Source organism: Schistocerca cancellata, chromosome 1, assembly GCF_023864275.1.
Source record: "Schistocerca cancellata isolate TAMUIC-IGC-003103 chromosome 1, iqSchCanc2.1, whole genome shotgun sequence".
NCBI classification, from domain to species: domain Eukaryota; kingdom Metazoa; phylum Arthropoda; class Insecta; order Orthoptera; family Acrididae; genus Schistocerca; species Schistocerca cancellata.
In genome coordinates, this window is record NC_064626.1 from 603373047 (window position 1) to 603382454 (window position 9408).

General features: G+C 44.9%; 1 non-coding gene across 1 annotated transcript; it reads right to left on the minus strand.

Moving 5' to 3' along the window:
• Positions 1-9061: 9061 nt before the first annotated feature.
• Trnas-cga (transfer RNA serine (anticodon CGA)) lies at positions 9062-9136 on the minus strand. Its single transcript has one exon. It is a non-coding gene; the product is annotated as a tRNA-Ser (tRNA).
• Between the last annotated feature and the right edge of the window lie 272 nt (positions 9137-9408).

A 9408-nucleotide genomic window follows, 5' to 3' on the forward strand; every position in this document is an offset into this window, starting at 1 on the left:
TAAAGAAAGCATGTTTTTTTGTCCAGTGTGTTATAATTATATGTCAGCGACGACATATCGAATATTAAAGTCTTCAGCTTGTCACATGCTCAAAAACGTGGACTGAAACTGACAGTAACTGTCGTGAACTGGGTAGAGCCGCTGAGTGAGATCCTAAAAGCTGAGCGTGTGTCCTGCTTTCTACACGTATCTTTTTATTCTCCTTCATGTTTTCTGAAAGATTCAGCGACTGTCTTAAAAGTAGTAGTGTGTTCTGGAATATATGAGGGGCGATCAAAAGTTTCCTTTCGAGGACGTTGCAGCAGTATATATGCAAGCTAGTACGACCCTAATGCGGGTATATAAGCACCGAAACATAGGCAAGGGGTTATTGTGGTCTTCGAACGGAAAAGTTTTGATAGTCCGTCAGAAATTCGATGTTACGTCTGTAGAAGAGCCGTCTCCCTTCAGGAATGAATTTGTCCTATTTACATGCACGCACTTACTCTTACGTGAAGTATAGAAAATTTAACAGTAATGTTACAGCAACTAAGTAATTTTTTCGGATTTATCTAAAAGAGAACTCGCACTAATTGCTTAGGAGATACATCAGTTTCTTTTTTTAATCTCTTGTATTATACATGCTCTAAAAATCATACCACTGAATTAAAACAGTGATGTGCTAACATGCCCTTAAGGTTACACTAAAAATTGAGAAATATGAAAGTTTTTGTGGAAGATTATCATAAATTTGTATCGTAATATTCACAATGGAAGTTTTAAAAGATAGGCTGACTAACACTGACCTTTTCCTTTTTGCTTTTTGTGGTGTTTACGCATATTAAAGTTTTTATTTATACCTACTACACACAGAACAACACCGCTAGCACATGCACAAAGAGCAAATGTGCGTTTTAATCGAGCTAACGTAGCGTTTTTGTGCGCGTCCATTTTCGTAAACAAACTGTGTGGTCTGCCCGCGAGATATAGGCCACTGTGCTACTGGAGTACGCAAATTAGGTTCCGTGTGCTGCACTAGCTCGTCTCTGAGCGTACAACAACCATGATGGAAACCCCGTTGGGCGTGCTTCGTAATGAGAAACACGTCCCATATGAGGACGGCCTTAGGCAAAGCATGTGAAGTCTAAATCCGCGTGGCCGGCGGTGGCCTTGATGTTCGTCCCTCCTGCAAGTGAGTCCACTAATTTAACAAATAAGCCACTTCGCTCGGCCATTTACTCCAACGTAAACCCATATTTTCACCGTGACTAAGTGTTAAATATAGTTTAAAAGTGAAATATCTCCAATATTTCCGTGAAAAAAGAGATCTGAAGCTATCGTGAATCCTGTGAGAACTTGGCACTGCGGTGGTATAAGGGCGTGTATGTTATGAGCTTAAAATGCTGCTGTTGTTTTGCGCGTGTGTATTCCGCAACCTGTGGAAACCAACAAACCGAGATCTGCTTTGTACTCCTCAAACACTCTCATCTAAACTTTCATCTCTGTACTCTGGCACACAACTGAAACACCCAAAATTCTGCATACAGTATGCGCAAAATCAGCAGGAAATAATGGCAAGGTCTCCTTGTTCTCAAATAAACAAATTTTTTGTTACAATTTTCGTACTCAATTTACAATACAATTTGATGAACTTTCTGGAACAACTATTTGTATCTAATGCTACCTTTATTTGCAGTAACGTGGCTAGAACATGAATTCTTCCTCGATAGAGAAAGATACACAACATCTTACCTACGTTGTGCAACATTACAGGCAAACCTATCTATCCGCCGGCCGGTGTGGCCGTGCGGTTCTAGGCGCTTCAGTCTGGAACCGGGTGAGCGCTACGGTCGCAGGTTCGAATCCTGCCTCGGGCATGGATGTGTGTGATGTCCTTAGGTTACTTAGGTTTAAGTAGTTCTAAGTTCTAGGGGACTGATGACCACAGATGTTAAGTCCCATAGTGCTCAGAGCCATTTGAACCTATCTATCCGCCAGGTTGCGAATGCCGAGAAAGAGCTGCACGTCGGCCTCTCTCGAGTGCCACGGACGAAGTGGTTTGGCGGGCGGTATCGCCTCCTAACCGGCTAGTCCAACAACTGTTTGGGTCAGACAAACGGGGGCCGAGACTTACATCTATGCTTCTATAGCCTTTAATGTCATTTAACTGCAGCTCTGAAAAAGTAATAAATCCTTCCACATGACTTTGATGGAGACTACTCATTCTTTGCCTATATATATTGAATTTAGGAATCACATTTTATATTAAACGGGACATGCACGGTTTAAATGCAGGGCTGTGAATCGTGGGCTGAGTTTTTGGTAGACGTATTTTTTTAGGTGCGCAAGGCCGCTCCGACCGTTCATTATCATCCCCATTACAACAAATTAAATTTTATCGTGGAATTAAGTAGCATGATGAGAAATATGTATATCATTGGACTCAGCATGTTACAGTCTATGGAATTACTATGCTGATATTTTGTAAAAAAAAAAAACGAAGGATGCTCTTTTACAGTCCTTCTGGCGACCCTCTTATTCTGTCTATGTAAACTTCAGATCGCCATTTTTATACCTCTAAGGTAATTGTGAGTAATAATGTTAATATTGAGTTACAATAAGGTATTATCTTATTGAAAATGTATCACAACCATCACTAATTACTTGTAAAGATGTATTTTAGGTTTCAACAGCTTAATTCCACTTGGAGGCTAAAGTTTGGTGATGCGTCAATTACGCCCCACCAGCGTGCTATCGCACCTATATTTGCATCCTTTCCACTAGAACATGCATTCTACATTACTTTACATACAAAATTCGATTATTCTTGCTGTACGCTGCGACATATTATGTGGCATTGTACTGCATATTAACACGTCCTGCCATCACCCAACCTTATCGCTCTCCTACAGCGTTATTTGCGCCTCGTTTGATCATAACAGGAAATTTGGCAGGAAACAAAGCGCAGATTTAGATTCAGGGTGTAGTCTTGTTTGAATCCCGTCCTTACTGCAAACCATTTTTGCTTCGTTGAGACTTTGGTGATTTATCCCACCACCGAATAATTAGCTTTTGAAGTAAAATGCAGTCTAAAAATGGCTCTGAGCACTATGGGATTTAACATCGGAGGTCATCAGTCCCCTAGAACTTAGAAGTACTTAAACCTAACTAACCTAAGGACAGCACACACATCCACGCCCGAGGCAGGATTCGAACTTGCGGCCGTAGCAGTCGCGCGGTTCCGGACTGAAGCGCCTAGAATCGCTCGGCCACCGCGGCCGGCAAAATGCAGTCTAGCATTCCATCTTTGTTTTGATCTTTTTATGGGCTAAAATCACACGATGTGGTTAAAAAATGGTTCAAATGGCTCTGAGCACTATGGGACTTAACATCTGAGGTCATCAGTCCCCTAGAACTTAGAACTATTTAAACCTAACTAACCTAAGGACATCACAGACATCCATGCCCGACGCAGGATTCGAACCTGCGACCGTAGCGGTCGCGCGGCTCGAGACTGTAGCGCCTAGAACCGTTTGGCCACTCCGGCCGGCGCGGTTTAAAAGCTGAGCCTGGTCCTTCTCTGGCTTCAGCTGCCTTCAAACATTCCACCTGCCTATTCACCAGGAGCTATTGTCTCTCTTGAAACGCACGGCCAGCATGCCTGCCTACATTTTCCACTCCTGCCCCCCGCTCTCAAGTAATATTTCAGCAGAACCACTGGCACTTATACTAAACTTGTCTCCTTAATATGTTGCTATACCGTTACAACAACAACCGATCACTAAATATTGAGACAGCGATCACTAACAACTGAATGTTCCTGCTATTATTGTGCTGCTAGCTCTTGTTTACCAAATGAAATTTCCAAAAATAACATTAAAAAACGAACAAATCATACACTAAGCTTAGCGCAAAATAAGACTGTCTTTGACGCTGAACTTACAAGACCAGATATATAGTTATAGATACAGCGGCGAGATACCGGTGTTTCTCGGTGCAACATGCCTTGTAGAAGGCAGGCGCCGTGGTAGAGTTCGCGCAGGATCAAGGGTTTAGGAGTGTCGGCTTGCGAACATGAGTTCTCGTGTGCAGTATCGCCACTTTTTAACTCAGCCCCGTGGCACCTTTGTTTACAGCCTATTGATATTCCGAACCGCGATTTATTGGCCCACTCTTTCCCACCGCTGTTCCTTCGCCTGAGGCGAAAGTCGCTAGCGACGGAAAAAGATGAACGGGGATAAAGAATTATTTTTTTATGTTGTCCCCCACTTTTACATAATATATTACATCGCCGCGAACTGATTCTTGTGCGCAGATTTAAAAATGGTGTGGGAGTACCGAGCGTAAATCAGAGGCGTCGGTACGTCGGAGCGGAGGGAAGGGATGGAGTGGTTGGTTGGGTTAGGGCGGGCGGATGAGTGGTGGGGGGAGGGGGGGGGGGAAGGAAGAGGCTAAAGCCAGAGGTGCCTGCGGCTGCCTGGGAGCTGAGCGTGGTTCCGCCGCACGGCGCCAGATGTCAGGACCGGTAAGGGCGCCGATCGATAAGTTCAGAGGTGGCCGATAAGGTTGGGAGGCGCTGGGAGCTGGCTGACCACTGCCGCTTGTATAAACATGAGGGCGTCGTATCTTGCTCTTGCCCTAATGCAGATATCTCTTACTGCAACTTCTTTTTCCCTCTAAAAGTACCTCTGACTAGGATACCAATGAATCCTAACTGGAATTAAACTCATACAGATATCTGAGCATAGCAGTTTGTAACGATATGAAATAGAATGATTACTCTGTCGTAGGTGAAGCACACGAAAAACTTCGATTCGTTCGTAGGTTAGAAAGGACATTGCTTACAAAACGCTAGTGCCACACGTCCTAGAATATTCCTCACGTATGTGAGACCAATACCACGGGATGTATAACGTGTACAGTCAAGGGCAGCACGTACGATCACAGATTGGTTTGAGTGGTGGGAGAGCGTCGTGGAGGTGCTTAAAAACCGCAACCGGCTGAAGACAGACTCCAAGTTTACATTCGAGTGCCAGCGTTAAATGGGAGCTTAGGGATATTTTACAAGCCTTCACGTATCGTTCCCGTACAGACTGTGAAGAGCAGAGAGGCATTTAAATAATCATTCTTCCGCGATACACTCACGAATGAAACGGGATGAAACCTTATACGAGGGGCGTGCAGTAAATAACGCAACACATTTTTTTCTGAAAGCAGGTTGGCTTGTTTCAGGATTCCAAACATCATATTATTCCCCACTGTTTTGACTACTGAACTATATTTGTCAACACAATCTCCGTCCAGTCCGACGCCTAGCGTCAACTTACTGGGTGTGGGTGGGGTGGGGGGGAGGGGGGAGAGTGCCACGCGGAGTGGCCGCGCGGTTTGAAGCTCCATGTCACAGATTGCAAGGCCCCTCCCGCCGGAGGTTCGAGTCCTCCCTTGGGCATGGATGTGTGTGTTGTTCTTAGCATAAGTTAGTTTAAGTAGTGTGTAAGTCTAGGGACCGATGACCTCAGCAGTTTGGTGCCTCAAAAATTCACACAGATTTGAACATTTGGACGGGAGAGCTGTATACCCGCATGGTACCACTCTACTGGTCGGCAATGATGGCGACAACCACGTTCAGATCGTTTCTTCAGTGCCCTGAGGGTGGCACAAAACATTTCAAAGTTGGTCGTTGCACCACTGGAGAGCGCATCAAACACAACAACGGCTTCAGGATCCCAGAAGTTCGTCGCCATGACATTACCGGCTGAGAGTGCGGCTTTGAACTTGTTCTTCGGACTATGGGTGATATGGCGTCACTTCATAGATTGAGGTTACGAGGTTATGAGCTCATGTTTCATCGCCTTTGACGATATTCGACAAAAAATTGTCACGGTCAGCCTCGTAACGCACAAGCAATTCCCCACAGATGGCCCTTCGTTGCTCTTTATAGCCTTCTGTTAAGCGCCGAGCATCATACAGGTCCGCGCAACTTCGTTGCGTTGATGACAGACACCTCACCCGTGGACTCACCGTGCTTTTGTTCATTTTCAAGTCTCCGTAGACATTCTGTGAGCGTCTATGGATGTCTGCGATGCTCTGATTTTCCTCCAAAAGAAACTCAGTGACAGTTTTGTGCTTGGAACGCATTTCCGTTACAGTTGCCAATTTGAAGGCTACGTATAGCGTCGCCGTCTATTGGAACTACATGAAACTACATGGGCTGAAGCAGGAGTATTCCCACAACAAATTCAGAAATTTTTCAACCGAAACTGGCCGAGAAATAATGTGTTGTATAACTTGTTGCACGCCCATCTTATGTGGTACAGTGAGAAGTGGCCTCTTGCATGCACTTAGCGGAGTATAGCTACATACGTAGAAGTTCAATAGTTCTCGTTCGCTGAGGACTGCACACGTATTTGTGCTTGTTAACTGTCTCCACCGCAATGTTGGGCCTCCCCAGACGTACCGATTTTCCGCGTAGGGGAACGACCTGTGGGACGACGTGTGGCAGTCCGTGTTTATTAGTTTAGTACGAGTGATCTGGTGATGCTTGCGAATACGTTTCGCCGTGTAGTACTGAGTGACCATCAGATAGTGAGTTTACTGGTGTACGTAGTATTCATTATCATCAAACGAATGGACTCGCCAATGAATATTCTTTTCGCCTGCCGTGAGGGTCATTGACTTCGATGAATTAGCGGTTGGCTGAAGAGACGAATCCTGGAACAACATTTTGCGCTGCAATGAGGGCACGTACCGTCCATGCCAACCGCCGGTTGTTGCGGAGTGTTAGGGCCTTATTACACTTGGGCGCCAGGCGGCGGTCCCATCGACGTCACGTGAGGCGCTCTTCCCATTAAACTAGTTCGCCAGCGGCGCAGCCAACTATGCCACAGGCGGTGCAGCAATCACTTGTTGTTCAGGCTACGGTAGTTCGGCAGTTTTCGCTAGTCGAGCAGTCTGTTTCCCTCGTACACTTTTCTGGGCACTATTTCATTTGCTTCATTCAGTATGTCTAGTGAACTGCGGAGTGTCACTGCGGAAAGGAGTGAAAGTGTAGACACGACAAAAGGGAAAAAGGTGAAGCTGGAAGTAGCACTGAAAGAATGCCAGAAGTTATTGGCTACACAAGTAAATACAAAAGATTTCATTTGTGGCCGGCCAGAGTGGCCGAGCGGTTCTAAGCGCTACAGTCTGGAACCGCGCGACCGCTACGGTCGCAGGTTCGAATCCTGCCTCGGGCATGGATGTTTGTGATGTCCTTAGGTTAGTTAGGTTTAAGTAGTTCTAAGTTCTAGGGGACTGATGACCTCAGATGTTAAGTCCCATAGTGCTCAGAGCCATTCGAACCTTTTTTTTTTCATTTGTGCAGTTGAACAACATCACGCAATTTGGGACACCAGTTATGAAGCTTATAGTAATAAGCAGTTAAAACTAAACGCTTGGGATGAAATTATTTGTTCACTCCTACCGAATTTTGAGCAGCGGTCATAGGTTGAGAGGAATAACCTTTGTAATTATTTAAAGCAAAAAATTTCATAACTTTCAATACAGTTTATCGGCTTACTTACTTCAAAGTGACTACGAGTTTTTCTTTTGGTGAGTTACACTTTCTCATTTTCGTTTCTTTCTCGGTAACATCAGTCTTTATTAACAACAATAACTCAAAGAAATACGATTTAGACATTCGTAGGTAATTAAAAAATTTGTTGTCTGAGCAGACGGCTGGTCGGCTCGCGTTAATGCCATTTTTCCTTTTTTTAATTTTGTCACCATCGAGTGGCGTCTTATTCCTCTCTCAGTTACTATCTGAACGAGTTGCTCACTTATCTCTGTCAGTGGCAGCAACAGCGTTTAACGATACTAGTACTGCTGTAACTTCTTTGGTGTGACAGTTACAGTTCCGTGTCATGGTGTGTGTGGGCAGTTGCTCAGTTGCGACGGAGCAGCGAGGAAGTCTCCGCAACGTGTGATTAGGCTGGGGCTCCTGGCAGCGTGGACGTGCGGTCGGAGTTGTGTGGCACTAGCGGTGAGAACTGCTAAGTTCTTCACCCACCACTCCTGCATACAGGAGTTAAGTAATCAGTGAACCTCTCATGAAAGCTCAACTGGTGTAACATCTCCTCATTGTTTGCTGGTTGTTGCATCCTGTGCTGTCCCCACAAGGAGCAACATAATGGTGTGTTGGAGTCGGCAAAATTTTGCAGCCGTCTCCCTGTATGGGAGACAAAATTAAAATAAATATTATTGGGTATTTAAGTGTAACCTCAGAACAAAACTGATTCCCATTTATAATCTCCGTACAGAAATGCATTCACATTTAATGTACCCAAAAAATTCTTTTCTCATTTAATGTCAGCTCGAAACAGAAAAATTCCTAAACCTCGTAATCAAAAATAAATTCAGTAACCTGGTAAATTTTGGACGACAGCAGTGCTGCGTCATGGCTCTGTAAGATCATTCTGAATAAAGAAAGGAAAAAAATAAAAACGGCGAATGTATCTGCTCTTATATAATATTTTTCTGGCACAGCTCTGTGCAATGCTGGCCGATAGATTTGTCATTTATGAAAGGAAGCAACTGATTTTTCTTTTGCAACAATAGGAATGATCATGGATTGGAGAAATTAGTAAATTCTTTAATTGAAATGAATGCTTGTTAGAAAAATTACTTTATGTGACAAAGATTATTATTAGGACATTTTTAAACATTTGAATGGTACCAGAATGAGATTTTCACTCTGCAGCGGAGTGTGCGCTGATATGAAACTTCCTGGCAGATTAAAACTGTGTGCCCGACCGAGACTCGAACTCGGGACCTTTGCCTTTCGCGGGCAAGTGCTCTACCAACTGAGCTACCGAAGCACGACTCACGTCCGGTACTCACAGCTTCACTTCTGCCAGCACCTCGTCTCCTACCTTCCAAACTTTACAGAAGCTCTCCTGCGAACCTAGCAGAACTAGCACTCCTGAAAGAAAGGATATTGCGGAGACATGGCTTAGCCACAGCCTGGGGGATGTTTCCAGAATGAGATTTTCACTCTGCAGCGGAGTGTGCGCTGATATGAAACTTCCTGGCAGATTAAAACTGTGTGCCCGACCGAGATTCGAACTCGGGACCTTTGCCTTTCGCGGGCAAGTGCTCTACCAACTGAGCTACCGAAGCACGACTCACGTCCGGTACTCACAGCTTCACTTCTGCCAGTACCTCGTCTCCTACCTTCCAAACTTTACAGAAGCTCTCCTGCGAACCTAGCAGAACTAGCACTCCTGAAAGAAAGGATATTGCGGAGACATGGCGTAGCCACAGCCTGGGGGATGTTTCCAGAATGAGATTTTCACTCTGCAGCGGAGTGTGCGCTGATATGAAACTTCCTGGCAGATTAAAACTGTGTGCCCGACCGAGACTCGAACTCGGGACCTTTGCCTTTCGCGGGCA